The 15,364-nt window shown below is 36.2% G+C and overlaps 1 long non-coding RNA gene across 2 annotated transcripts in view; it reads right to left on the bottom strand.

Annotated features, from left to right (window-relative positions):
• Positions 1-314: 314 nt before the first annotated feature.
• The window catches only part of LOC106956845 (uncharacterized), a 19,890-nt gene continuing 4,840 nt past the window's right edge, over positions 315-15,364 (bottom strand). The window contains exon 3 of one of the 2 annotated variants that reach the window (XR_001426839.1): positions 315-870. This is a non-coding gene — a long non-coding RNA (uncharacterized LOC106956845). Of the gene's footprint in view, positions 871-6,163; positions 6,490-15,364 lie in introns of those variants that run through there. The other variant, XR_001426838.1, reaches the window with a different exon arrangement.

Raw genomic sequence — 15,364 nt, 5'->3', positions numbered from 1 at the left:
AAATGCATTTACACTTTTGGTCCTTTTAAGCCCGATGTTTTCAGTGGGACTGCTTAGCACTTCATTCTACTTCAAGACTACAAACAACTTAATACTCACCAGCTGTCTTTAATTGTTTTAAAGGCTGCAATGAATCATATTTTGTAAATGGTGAGTAAGCCAACCCAAGCAGAATTAAGAACCACAATCTAAGGTTATAGGGGATTATTTAATGTAAGAAAATGTATTATTAAATGAGAAATTAGGATTTATTTTCACAGTTATTTCTCTCCATTATTTTTTTAAGTAAAGTTTCAAGTATCTAAGTCAAACTTTCATCTATTGATCAAAACTTAACAGAAAAATAAATAAATCTGCTTTAATATCTGTACATAACATTAATATCTGTAGTCCTAAATTTCTGCATTTAGAAAATGTCACATTGTTAAAAACAATTTTATTTAGTTCAACACAAAACAGTCTTAGCCTTTAGCAAAAATCACCAAAGGCAGTAAAATACAATATAATAGTCTTTAAATTATACTGTAGATTTTCTGCATTTTTTTTAGTGAATTAAATTTTAATTTCTAACCTCAACTTGTATAAAAATTTCAGGTTTGTTCCACTTAACTCTTGAATCACAGTTGCCAGAGCCTGGATGTCGGTGGCACCTTTTCAACAAAGCTTGTGCTGATATTCTGCTGCAGCTTTGCATTAGCTGGATCACCACATATGACACCAACCGTGCTCGCTGACAGCGAGCAAAACAAGTGCAGATCTCATCAGGCACAGTTGTAGCTGTCTCTGGGTTGTATCCAGAAAGAAAACACACGTTGCCTTGTGTTCTCTTTCTTTCTCACACAAAGACTGGAATTCAGAATGGAGGAGAATCTGGGTCAACAAAACAGAAGAGGACCTAGTTTAGACACAACATCCTTGGTTTAAATGGTAAATTAGAGATGAAAAACAGAACTTCCTTAATATTGATTTCTCTTAGGCAGCTAAAAAAAATAAAAATAGCAACTTCAGTAGCAACGAATCTGCAAAAACAACCAATCAAAGCCAGGAGGATGGCCTTAGCATCATAAATGTATCAGCAAACTTGTAAAAAAAAAAAAAAAATCCCAGTTCAAATCTGTTTTCCAACAATAACAGATATTCTAGCAGAGATCTTTTCAAGTCCATTTCAGAATGGATTTCATGTGTGAAAACTGAGTAAATTCAACGTGACCTAATCTGGCTTAAAATGGTCAGCACTGTTTTCTATCAAATTGATGAGTTGGTAAGAAATAAAGCTCTAACAGAAAAGCTTCACTCATCACAGATTAACAGCGTATTCACACACAGGCAAAAGAAGGAAATAAAAAAGATGGAAAGACTGAGAGACAGAGCAGTGGAGGGATTTAGTACCATGTCTGTCTTCACTGTGTAGCCACTTATTACAGAGGAGCCCTTCCATCTGTAAATTTCCACTTAGAGAAGGTATGTTTCCAAGCACTAAATCACCACCCTATAGCGACTCACTGACACCCAAATGAAAGTGATCGGTAAGTGCATAAACGGCAGGAATAAACTCACTCAGCTGAAAAACTGACAGACAAATGAGAAAACAGAAAAGTGTCGGGCCTGAAAAATGTGTCAATTTCCTCTTTGAAAATTAGAGAGTAATATATTTTGTGGGTCGAAGACTAGCACCAAAAAAAAAAAAAAAAAAAAAAAAAACAAACACCCTGTTTTCATGCTCTGTTTCACTTTCAAAAGGTTCAGGCACCAGGAAGGTAACAACATTTTGGACAAATGAGGCTGCATCAAAGCGCACAGCGTGGATTTTATCTGACTTGTTTGCTCTTCTTGTCTTGTTCTTACAATTCCCATTGTCTTTTAACCAAAGTGAGAGGACTTTTATGCTAAAACTCACTAAAGCCTCATGCAAAAATATTATATTCTGTGAAAAATGTCTGTGCATACCTTATTATCTTGAGATATATTTATAGAATACACTAAAAACCCAGTTGATGGCTAGCAAATATTAATGGGGAGTCTTTAAGTAAATAAAGGTGGTTGGACACCCAGAACATGTTGGATTGTTCTGGCTCTCCCTTTAAACCAGTGGTGCCCAAAGTTGGACCTTGAGGGCCAGCATCCTGCATGTTTTAGTTCTCTCCCTGGTCGTAGTAACAACCTTTTCAGCATGTCAGAGTTCTTCTTAGGTCTCTAATGAGCCATCATTTGATCCAGGTGCGTTAAAGCGGGGAGAGAACTAAAACATGCAGGATGCCGGCCCTCCAGGACCGACTTTGAGCACCACTGGTTTAAATAAACAACCACTGTGCCTCTGAGTGCTCCACTGACGCTTAGACATTGAGATCTGATAGACATTTTGAGGTAAATTAAAACATTTAAATGGCAATTTGTGAAATCAAAATCAATTTGTTAAGTGAAAATGAAGGGTCCGTGGAAGAGAAAACAAATATTTAAAAGCAGGCACCGCTAAAGGCAAAAGACATGGAAAAAGAAACAAAGAATGGAGACAGCAGGGCTGCTGATTTTCAGACTGCGTGTCAGACGTGACGCCTGTTTTTCTTCCCGTAATCCCACAATCCACCGATCACTCCCTGATCTTTTCTGAGTAGAATATTCTCATTTTTGCATCAGGAAAACATTATTTTTTTTAGAATAACAATGTAATAGAAGTAAATAAAAAAAATAATAATCTTGCTTTGTTTATAATCTAAAATTTAGTTGATACTTTGAAACTGAAAAATTCTAGTCTAGAAATAAATGACCTGATTAGATTTTCTTTTCTTTTTTGAAGACAGAAAAGCTCAAACAGATAGGCTTCTGATGGAAAATTGTTTCCAATTTTGGTCTGGTGCAAAAGAAAAAGAATATAAACAAGATTAGATAATCTGAAACATCTAGATTTCAACACAAAGTGTATGTTTTCCGTTGCCTGGAGACAGTTTGGTTTATAAGAAGTTGATGCAATCTTGAATTGTGGCTCCAGCTTGTACAATATCTTTTTTCGGGCTGTTGGTAATGAAGATTAGGACAAAAAAAAAAGTGATGAAATCTTCAGAAAGCACCTTAAAATGTGATTCACATTGCAACTTAAAACACGTTTTTGCTCCTCTGCAACCTGGGTGAAGCAGGAGAGGACGGTTTTTGAGGGTAACGAAGAAAGACGTGTGTCAGAGGCAAAGCAGGAATAGCCACCAGCTATTAGTCAGCAGCAATGTATGAGGGTGAGTTTGTTTGTCAGTTGTCCTGTCCAGGGGTCTCCAGTGCAAATGTGCCGTAAATTCACCGCACTAAAAAACCTCCTCCATTCATACACAAAGACAAATTTACCTCTGTATCACTTAAATTGAAGTTACTGTTTTACACACTCACCGTCTGTCCAGCTGTGTCAACAGGTGTGCATTTACTTCGTCATGTGTTGGTATTTGACTTTGTGGCTGCAGTTACACAGTGCCTGTGTGTAAAACTGTGTGTAAATGTGTGCCTTTGGGACCGGAGGTGTAATGACTCTAATTAATGATCCTGGTGCGCCAGCAGTGCGTCAGGTGTTGTCACTACTTCCTACTACCTAATCTAAACACAGCCCATAACTAATCCCTTCAGAAGGCCAGTATTCATCACCACCAAGAATGTTTATGCGATCCAAGTCAACTCAGTTTACTTATATAGTGACAATTCACAACAAATGCCGTCTCGAAGGGATTTTCCAAAGAAGTCATATCAATTCAGTCACACATACATCAAAACTGATCCTAGTTATCAAACAGTGCATTAAGTTCAGTTCATTATTCAAATTAGTTCAATAAGTTTTTCTATCTAATGAAACCACTGAGAAACCATTGAGTTGTTGACTTTAGTTGTTTCTGAAAGCATTATGTGAGTCACATTCAGGCATCACAGCTAAAACATAAAGATAGCAGTTAAACAACCTCTAAGTTGCAAATCATGCAACTTAGAGGATAGTAGAGGAAGAAAGTAGTAGTATATGTTACATTTATGTGAGTGTTGAGCAATGTCTTGCAAAAGTATTGATGTTCAAAGTTTTACAAATTCAATCTTTATTGTGTTTCAATGGGATTTTATGGGTTATAGGTGGACGGTCATGGTGCTGTATGTTGTGTTACATTCCTCTCCTTCCTTTTGGAAACGTGGATTAAGCTGTCCTCTGGGAGACGTTCAGAGCTTTGGGATGTTTTAAAATCTAACCAAGCTTTAAAGTAATCCAAAATTTATTATTGACTTGATTGCTTTGTTTACTGTTTTTCAAACCATGAATAAATTACAGGTATGAAAAGTGAACAGGGCAGAATACATATTCAGATATTAGCTTGTACTTTTTTAACACCATGTATTATTTTTCTTCTTGTCACAATTTTGCAGAACAGTCTGTTTTTTGGGGGCCATTGTGATTTTACTGGACCCAATAAAATATCCACCCCAGATATACTAAAAACTATTGAAAAAAATTCACAGCTGGTGAATTACAGAAGACGATTAGGGCCACTAGGGAAAAAAAGAAAAAAATCTGATTTTAATTTCAGAATTCTACAATTAAAGTCGGAATTCTGACTTTTTTCTCAGAGTTCTGAGATTAAAGTCAGATTTTTTTTCTTTTTTCCAGTGGCCCTAATCCTCTTCCGTAGGTAAATACTTCTATTAAGCTCTGAATAATATTTTTCAGTAATACTTAATATTTTTTATTTGTGAAATAGGAGAGACAGAAACAGGCGTAGATCTTCGGCTGAGCTCTTGACATCTGTCATTTTCAGGGTATCGCAGCCGCCAACAGTGAATAAATAGCAATCCATGTGAAACAATCAGGTCACTGAATCAAAAGGAAAGAACACAGGATAAAGCAAACAACTCCCTGTGTTTGGGGTATTTTTGTCTAAATGGGTGAGTGTAATGTTCTAATAAATATATATTAGATTTTTCTTTTTCTGTGGAACTTAATCATGAAAGTATTTCTTTGCTTTTACCTTGTAAGAAACTTCCACAGGGTACCGAGACCTAAAATAAAGAAAGCCACAAAAATGGTACCACATTGTGTAAATATGAAAATGTAATGCTATACATATCACCTTTGACACAAATTCTGAATTATGAGCCACGCCTTCTTTGGAGGTAAATTATTGAGCAGTGATTTATGTTTCCAGCTGATGAGTTTTTATGTGTAATAAAAACATTGATTTTATTCTGTTTTAGTTGGAATTGTGCAACGGTACTTTAGTATCTTTTTGAGCAGATGACGTGTTGCCGTTTGCTCCGACACATAAAAATGAATTTTGTCGTCAAAAGAAAGTGTGATTTTATTCTTCGAGTTTGTTTAACAGTTAAAATTAAAAAATAAAAACCATAAATTCAGATGCCTTGAATTGGTCTGGCCGTTTTAATTTTAATGCTCCTCATGGCTGAAGGGACAGATGTCTTGATAAATTCCAGGATGTGTGTTTTCTGTCACACACACATGTACGCTCACGCACACACAGTAATCCTGAAGATATGTGATGAATGTGTCCTCTTCTACCCTATAAGATTCAAACAGAGATATATTCTCTGGGGATCCAGCAAAGTGTCAGATTATTGGCTTCAGGTGTTTCCGTGGCAGATAACAATTTCAAATGAAACATATTTTTTTAGAATGCCTTAAACCTAAAAGAAACAATTTAAAATCCAGAATGTGGCACAAGTATTTTAGATCTGCACAGCTATCTACCAAAGAGTAGTAATAGCAGTAATAACTGATTCTGTGATTTTCAAGCTAAAGACAGAACTGAACTTTGAATTACGACGCATATCGGACACTAGTATTGTGACTGTGAAAATAGGGATTTGCGTCATGTTTGTGCTAATCTGTAAGCAGATAAGCAGAATTTTTATACACGGATAAATCCACTCTGGTTGATTGTTATAACTTATAACTACTTATACATAGAATTTATGTATGAATTTATTTAGGGATATCAAAGATGGATGAACACACAAAGGCACACCACACATTTGAGATTTCATTTTTGAAATACTTTGAAAAACATTTAAAATTTTCTTTCCGTATCAAAATCTTGCCATGACATCCCAATAACATTTTATTTGTGTAAACAATGTTTAAAGACACTGTAAATGTTGATGCTTAGATTTATTCAGAAGGAATGTTATTCCCTCAGCATTTAATATGTGAAGCATGTCAGTAAGTCATTCTTGGGCTCTTTTGTTCTGGAGTTTGGGCTTTGTCATAGCTGTCAGCAACTGAGTTTCATCATTCGAATAACTGGAACAGCTATGATTCATTCTCCTCACAGCTCTTCAAAACATATTTTTGAGCACCAATTTCTTCATCTGTAAAGTCCTCTTTTGTCTTGATCTGTTGTCCTTGGTGTGTTTGAAGGCCGACTGCTGACACGCCTGAACAGAGAAGGTCTCTGCAGCTGAACGCATTGCATCAAGTGGAGGTCATCAGCGCTGATGTAACTGGATCTCAGTGTTCGGCTGCTGAGGAGTGACGGGCACCAAGAAGCCCAGTGATCCCAAGAAAGGAAGACGAGACAAGGAAGAGGATGGCTAACAATCACTGACTGCCTGTCACAATGTGGATTTTTTTTTCAAATGAATTATTATTGTAGTGAACATAAAAGAAATGGAAATGAAAATACAAGTTATTATTACTTGCTCATGCACTTCTGAATTAACCATTCAGTTACGTATGGGAACGCCTGAAACAATGTTCAAGTCGATCTCCTCTCACCAACATTTCCCTGAAAATAGTATCTTGTGTAAACTTTTCCACACCACTAAGCAAAAATGGTTGTGGAGCTCAACCCAATTGCACATCTGTGAACCAAATAAGTCTCACCTTACAGTGAGACATCTCACAATTTTGGTTTCATAGAGTCCATGCTTCAATGAGTCAGCAGGACATCCAACACATTTTTAGGCAGGTGGTCACAATGCTATGAGTCATTGGAGTGTATTTTGATTTTGTTTTTATACTTTGTGACTAATGCAGTATTTAATTTGTTGTCCCAAAAATTATGTATTGAAACTGTTTCTGGGAAAATTGACTTTTTTGACAACAAAAAAAGTTCTCAAAAGGTGAATTTGATTCTCTCTACAGCATGAATCTGAAACGGCCTCTACATGGTAAGATGAAAACCATTATGAACTCTCATAATGTTTGCTTATATCCGATCATTGTGTCAACCAAAGTTGATAGATTTTATCGCTCTCTCAACTCCTCCATCATGTGAGCCCATATAGCGCAGCAATGCAGCACAGGCAGCTGCTGGTGTGTGATTGAATGTAATCAGTTAAAGATGGGGCCTGTTAGGAGACATAATGTGGCAGGGGCGAAGCTCTCTGCATATTAACAGCATTTGCTGTTGTTCTGTCTTTCAGTGCATGCAGCTCACCTCGCCATCACTTTATTTTCTGACACATTACCGCTCTAGAGAGACGCACATTAACACCTCCATGCTCACGCACACAAACACATTTCAACAGGAGAGCTGCATAAGGATGGACTGTCGAGAGACTGCCAACTGAAAAGTGTGATGATGGGTTCTTGGCAGCCGCTGCTGGCTGAGTACCAGCTCTTCATGTAAAGCCATGTAAGCTCTCCAGGTGTGTGTGTGTGTGTATGTATGTGTGGCAAAAGTGACTGGGTATATGTGGGAAGCTATATATTGTACCTGTTCTCCATTTCTGCTCTGGAAAATGCCAGTCAGCAATTCAGCTGCTGTGGGAGAGAATTTAACCAAAAATACTGTAGCTTCTCTTATAACACTCACAAAGAATGTCACTCATTCTAAATGATGATTACAATTACACTACCTGAACATGTTTGTTTCACATTTTTTCTTAGAATGGTGGAATTAAGATCTGGAAGATAAATGAGTCAGCATCAAGGTGGAAGGTTGCGTGAAAACATCAGATTAGTGCAATGATCATCCTATGAGAAGAGCTAAAGATTATTAGATTCCGTCAGACACTGATCTCTGGGCCATGGCCCCAGTGTGGAAACACCATACCGTTTTTAAGACAACAACTGAACAAACAGTGGCAAAGTGTCTGTCACAGCTGGACCGCTTATCTAGTCGAGTCCCAAACCTGGGGAGAAATGCCTGAATGCCTGAGGCAATGTAAAAAATGTAAAAAATGTCTGACTGGAACTCAAAATATCATTATCATTATCAGAATAGATATTTTGACTGGGGGCGGAGGGAAACAAATACTATCTCAGTAGTTGTACTCTGTGTTTTTCTATTACAAAACTCATAGCAACACAGCACAATCAGATAGCAAACTTCAGTGAAATGTAATTATCCAAAATAGCCTTTCTGTAATCATTTTAATTTATTTTAAGTAATTACTGGCATAAAATGTGATATACCGTCTTAGCTTTTAGATGACTGAACTAAAAACTGAACAGCAGACGATAATTAGCTGTAAAAAGTCTGTGAGCTCAGATTTTTTCTGCTTATGATTTCAGATAAATAAGTAAATGATGACGAGGTTGATTTTTAAAGGCAGCCGCGTAGCTGACCTTCATTGTGAAAGGGCATAAACTCTGTACCACTGCCTTTCAGCAGGTCGATCTGAATGTAATAAGCTCATCAATCTCCATCTGCTATCCTAACAGCACAACTAGAAGAAAAAACGAATAGGTTGCCATATTTCACCATACAGCTGGATACTCCTGTTGGAAAATAGTCAAAAGTCCAAAACTATACTGTTTATTGTTCTTTCTTAGGTCTTAATATTGTGTGATCTAAAACTTTTTGATGAAAGAAATGTCTAACGATTGAACACAGACACATGCATCAGATTAGAAGGTTAAACGGTGATACGATGAGATAAAATTGGAGGGAATGAGCAGAAGAATCAATTGTCTTTACTGGCTGAGATAATGACTGCAGTGAAAGCACAACACTTAGTCACTCAATAAACATCTGGTCAGCTGTTGTCCAGAAAGCACCATAATGATGACTGAAAGAGGGCCTGACAGACGTAGTTTAGTATTTCAGCAGCAGCCTTTAAACTTTTCTCCAAACTTTTCTACTTTGGCTTCACACACACACTCACTCTCTCACACACACACACATGCATCTTTTCAGTTCATCGCAGTGTCCTCCATATTCATTGGGACTTCTTGTAAAGATATGTCCAAAGTCTTAAAATTAAATGAATCTTTTACTGCAGTAAAAAAGAAAATCTCACTATATTTTTTTTTTCTTTTTGAAAACTGGCAACTATTAATTCTAATTAATGGTTGTCATTGTGGATTTCACCCACATTTATCCATGTGGATGAAATCCCTCTTTAAGAAATAAATGAAATGAATGTTGTCAGTTTTATTGTTGTCCCTGAAAACTAGAAAGAGCAAGTGAAACTTTTTAAATTAAACATTACTTCTTTGAGTTGACGAGTGACGGTAAACCTTGCAGTAGTAATCCTTGATTCTGCGTTTCCTTGCAATATAAACTTGACTTGACACCAAGGCCAAATGCTGATTAATTATGGTGCAGTCATTTGCAGCTGATGCAACGCACCAGTGAGTAATTTTAGCCATTTAAAGTGGAAATAAAAGTGAGGTTGTCCTTGTTTTTTCCTCACCAGAAATGCATTTTTATTTTGTTTTACAGACTGGTTAAACATTCTTTTAATTTTCTATTGTTAATTATATTACCTGATTTTTTTTATATTGTTTAAATTGATATATTTTTTTCTCTCTTTATATTATGTATCCAGCCAAAAATTAGATAATTTGAAGTAAATTTTATTCCACTTCGGTTCATGTACTAAAACAAGACTGTGTTAAGATTGACGGTAAATGTTGCAACTTCACAGAAACATCTACAAATTTTGAAATCAACTTCTTAAGTGTCAAGCCTCACCTGGATGTAAGCAAACACCGAGCGACAGGAGGAACCTGAGCTCTCTTTTGTTGCTCTGGGTAAAGTGGTTCTTGTTGACAGATTTGACATTTTAGCTGGACAGCATGTGAGGATGGAAGAAAACTGCAGTAATTAAAAAAAAAAAAAGAAAGGAACAGAAAACCACTTAACTTAGTGACTTGAGTCACAAGTTTACCTTTCAGGAGAAAGTGAGGGATGTTAATAGTAAAGCATTAACTTGCAACAAATTTACACTAGTTTTGTTTTTTAAGATCCATCATCATCAAATATGAGCTGATGGATGATCCATCATCATCCATCAGCTCATATTTCTAAAACATTGTGTTCCCATGATCACTACAGCAGACTGTTTCTTTTGAATATCAGTTTTCAATGGCTATTGCCATCTTCACAGTATGTCATGAGCACACTGCAATGGATCAAGTGAGTATTATGTACTTCTTTAAACCTATAAATACATATTTATGGTTTCTTTTAAGTTTTAAGGTTGATAATTTCACGTCATTATCTCTGCAGGTCATCACTGTTTGTCTTTCAGCTCAGAACTTTATATGCTACCTTCACTTTCAGCATCACAGATGAGTTAGAAAAAAAAATCCAAAGGGACTCGTAAGCAATAGATTCCCAAACAATTCATGGACAAATCATGAGGTACATTATTTATGTTGTGAAAGTGTTTAAAAGCCAAACTAAGTAAACCAAGAGGCGTGTAATATTACATTTTTAAAAAGCACACGTTTCTCGGGACTTGTAAGATTTGCACTCTGAAATGATGTTATCTTCCAACACCTTGAGCTCCTTTCACTCAAGGGGAGGTTAAATGACTGCTAAGCCATGTCAAAGCCAGATCTTTTTCCCAAACAAAGTGACCACTTCTGCCAGGAATTTGACATGACCGATAACCCCACTGGTCTCACCAAACAACCTCCCTATTCAGGATATCTGAGCCATGAACCCTTGAGTTTATGTTGTCAGTGCCTCAGCCACACAGAGTTAATGATGCAAACCACCAATGCTGTAAACATCATGGAGGGTAAAGAAGTGGTTATCTCAGTGTTGAAAATAATTCAGAAAGATGAGCAAAATGGCTTAGTGGGTCCATTTTATTCCTTAAATAGCTTGTATAGTATACCAACATCTCATCTTCTGTTATTTTTTTCAGCTTATCACTTCAAAAACATCGACTTAAATAAAATAAAATATAAACTGTTTACAATATATGGAAGTTTATTCTTCTTAAACTCTATAATTTCATCCGAATAAGCAGTGCACAAAAAGCAATCTACATCATCTTTATCAAAATCAAAAGACGTAAAAATTACACAAATGCAGATGTCATCTTCACAGAAGCAACTGTGTAAGCTACAATATAGTTTCCACCAAAACTTTGTAGAAGCAGCTTTCTTTTTGCCCTTTTCTGTCATATTTGCTTCCTTCAATCTCTGCCAGGGGAATAAAATGTCTGAGGTTTTTCTAAAGAAGGAAAAAAAAAAACAGAGGAAAAAAGTCGACATTGAGAGGTTAACACCCCAGTGGGAGTGTGACAGACAGAGGATGTGTCTAGAAGTAAAAAAAAAAAAAAACAGATGACTGGACTTAAAGGTACAAACTGAGGTTTAAAATATGCTGTGAGTCAGTTGAAGGAAAATGGGGTGAACAAAATAAAAGGCGTTAGGCTTGGCCAGAAGCAGAAAACAGACATAGTTTCCAAGAATGGGAAAGGCAACATAGACAATAAAAGATAAAGTTGTTTACAGCAGGAAGCCAGTGAGGAAAAGGCTTTGAGTGCAGAACTACAGATGTGCGGCAATCCAAATCAATTGTGATGCATCTTTAATGTTCATGTGTATTATTGATAAGATACGCTGTGCTGGCGTTCGTTAACCAATCAATTTTATAATTTCCAAAAATGTAGTCTTATGATCTAATCAAAACCAATCTGGAAGATTAATTTTTTTATCAATTCATTGAACGATCTTCACTGCATGCTTATGACGAGCTCAACAGAAGCTAGTCATAAAATCAAAAAAATATTATTATTCCATCTAAAGTTTGCCCTTTGGTAATACAAGTCAAATAAACTTTAACAAAAACATGTTAAAACTGTTTTTGTATATGTATATATTTTTCAATCTTTTCTTGAAAATGTTTGTAGAATTACAAACATTCTACAAATCTGTAGAATTACATATATTCCGTATAAATATGACGCATTAAGCTTGTGAATCTGGGGATATTGCTTTCTTCTGCTGCACACTGAGACATGCAGACAACACCATCTGCACTGATGTTGGGATCAATATTAATATCTGTATCTGTCATACATTTACACAAACACCCTTAAAGCCTAGATGTGACATGGGAGCAGATGGATTTTTTTCCCCCAGTTCTAGAAAACAAAAACCATTCTTGAAATAAATGAGCCCTACTTTTCCAAAGAAACTAAAGTATCAAAGCAGTTAAAACTGAGCTGGTACTCTACATCTAACACTAATTATTTATTGAGTTTATAACTAAGGTTAAAGTTATTAGATTTTTCACAATTATTAGAGATTCTATACTGAATTTGAACTAAATTGAGTTCATTGTTATCCCCATAAAAAATATTTACTACTATTAAATCCTGTTGAAAAATTGTGCATGGAGCTAATATTTTAATTCCTAAAAAACAGAAAGGGAATTAATAAAATGTCATGTGTACACATAATGCTCAAGTTTTCTGCAGAACATAAAAGATTCATATGAAAATGATTCCTGTTAGCAGATTCCACCATCTTGTTTCTCCCATATTACAAACCTGCCCCCATCCACCAGCCTCATCTGCTGTGATAAAACTGATGTACTTCTGTGAGAATTCCATTTAGTAGTGAAACTACACGTGTCATCAACTCTAGGCAAGACTGTCCTCACAAAAAGACCAAAAGAAGACAGATAAATGCAGCGCTGAAGTAGAGAACGAAAACCCAATTCTAGCTGAAGTTAGGCAAAAAAAAAAATGGAACAAACTATCTCAATGCAAAAAGAAGAGTATGGATTTATTAATATAAGTTCATAACATGATTCCAAAATTAATAAAATCACATGAGTAGGTCTGGGTTGTTTTGAGGTTTGTTTATTATTCTGTGTTCTTTAGTCTCTTTCTTTGATTAGTTCAGTCTTGATTTACTTTAGTTGAGTTGTTCTTATTGTTTCTAGCTTATTATGTTTATTTATTGTCTCTAGTTATTCCTTGTTACTCTAGTTTGATTATTTCTTTCTCTCAACCTTTCTCCTCTCACTCTTATGAACTCCATTTATCTCCTCTTTATTCCCTGCCATTTTTGTTCTGGATTCCTGTGTTTTGTTCTGCTCTGGCTCCCTGCATTCCCTGCGTCTCCACAGTTTTTGTTGTAAGCTTATGTCCTTCATTTTTCATTAAAAAACACAAATCTACTTGACACCTTCACCTGCTGCATTTGGGTCCGTCAACAAACACACAACAAAGCACTAGTAGCTGAAATAGCAACTCATTACTACAGGTAACCTCAGAACATCTCTCTGAATGCAAGTTGGAATAGCTGTAAAAGATGTAAAAAAAATGCTGACTTCTCATCACAGAGTTGATGAATATCAACGTTGTGATTCATTTTCCTCTTTATCTGCTTGTCCACCAACATAATGGTTACCTGGAGATTTTATTTTTATCCTATTTTTCAATGACTTCTTCACCCTGTCTTACCTGAGAACGTTTCTATTGAGACTAAACAGGAGATTATAGACAAGGCCAATGGTGACATGGAGCTGCCATCTGATGGAAAGACAGGTTTCCCACGATCATCATGTCTCCGCTGAGCTCCAGACACCTACATGACTATCAAAACAACCTGGTAGAGGGTACAAGTGTGTGTCTGTACCTGTAATGGTACATGATATCTGCAATAGCTTGTTGTTTCCAGAGCAATGTGTTTGGATAGATGTGAACAGCAAAGCTGATCCTGTTCAAATGTGCAAAGCTTTACCAAACATAGCTAGCTTAAAACTGGGGAGAGTAGAAATGCATAATCAGATAAGTAAACAACCACAGTCCAAGTATGGGGGTCAAAGAGATAGAGGGGAAAAAATAATCTGATAAAAAGCAGAGATAAATTATCATCACTGTACGTGAGGAGACAAAGGATGAGATGGATGGAGTTTTATCTGCAGTGAGATTAGAGTTCTGGTTGACTGGCAGCCACAGACAGAACAGACACGGGGGTCCGAAGTCAAACCACGAACCACTTTCTCACGATCTTCACTACAGATCAGGGTTGAGCTCTTATTCCGCCCTGACAGACCATCTGAAATCTTTAAGCTGAGTAAAAGGGACTTTGACTCTATATTATTGAGCACAAATCAGCTTTTAAATTTATTATACTCGAAATCCACAACACACACTCATTAATCAGCTGGTGAAACTGATGTCTTTACCATAAAAGCATCTCTTTGAAATCTCATTCTAGCCTACTACTGCACAGGAGAAAATTAACATATTTATTAAAAGGTGCTTGATAGAAAATGTTACATCCTCAGCCATTGACACTTCATGGAAAGGTCAGCAAACATTAATATGGACAAGCTTGAATGGAGATTTCATTAAGGTTAAGGAGCTCGAACAATATTTCCTCTTCTTCCAAAAATATCAACGGACCTACTTTATTGGCCATCATGGAGACAATTAGGTGGTGATGAACAGGAAAAAGTCTGCACCTCTAATTTGTTTCATGTCAAAGCAATGGTGGAGAAAAAAGGTTGGATAATACATGACATGGTGTGTTAATTAGGGGCGATAAAGGTCACTTGATAATTAAAATTGAGTCTTGTTGGGAAAGGTCAGAGGCTGGTATCAGTGGATGAAGCCAGCGTAAAAGGATGTGATTTGCAGAGCAAGCTCGGGATCCTGAGAGAAGTTGATCTCGCTTTAGGTCAGTGCAGTTCTCATTCTGTGTGCATTTCATCTTGTGTTAGAAAACGAATGCGAAAGCGTTTGTTGACAATTTGATGTAATGAAGATGAAGGCTTTTTTCATTAAACAAGGTTTGATTGTCTGATCAAAGTGCTCATGAAAACCTACCTCAATGCAATTATCAATCCTTTCTCAAAAAGGGTTTTAGCTCAGTACTGATGTTCAGCCTTATTATTTTTTCCTGTAAGTTGCATACTTCCAACACCATTCACAGAATAGTTCAAATAGGAACAAAAAATGTCCTGTTTTGGATGCATGGTTTGCAAAATTATTGGAATTTCTTTACTATCACTACAGAAAACTAGTTGCAATAGAACTAGTGATTAAACACAAAATACATACAGATTCACAACTGGATTTACATAACTGGTGAATTGTATGTTTAAGGCATTTTTCTGATGGAAGGTCTATTATATCTGAATACAAATCCCAAATTTATTTCAGCTCTTAACAGGGTTTCTTCCAGTACTGT

This window comes from Poecilia latipinna, unplaced genomic scaffold, assembly GCF_001443285.1.
Source record: "Poecilia latipinna isolate Pla-1442-1.1 unplaced genomic scaffold, P_latipinna-1.0 Scaffold848, whole genome shotgun sequence".
Lineage (NCBI taxonomy): Eukaryota > Metazoa > Chordata > Actinopteri > Cyprinodontiformes > Poeciliidae > Poecilia > Poecilia latipinna.
This window is presented reverse-complemented; position numbering and strand designations above follow the sequence as displayed.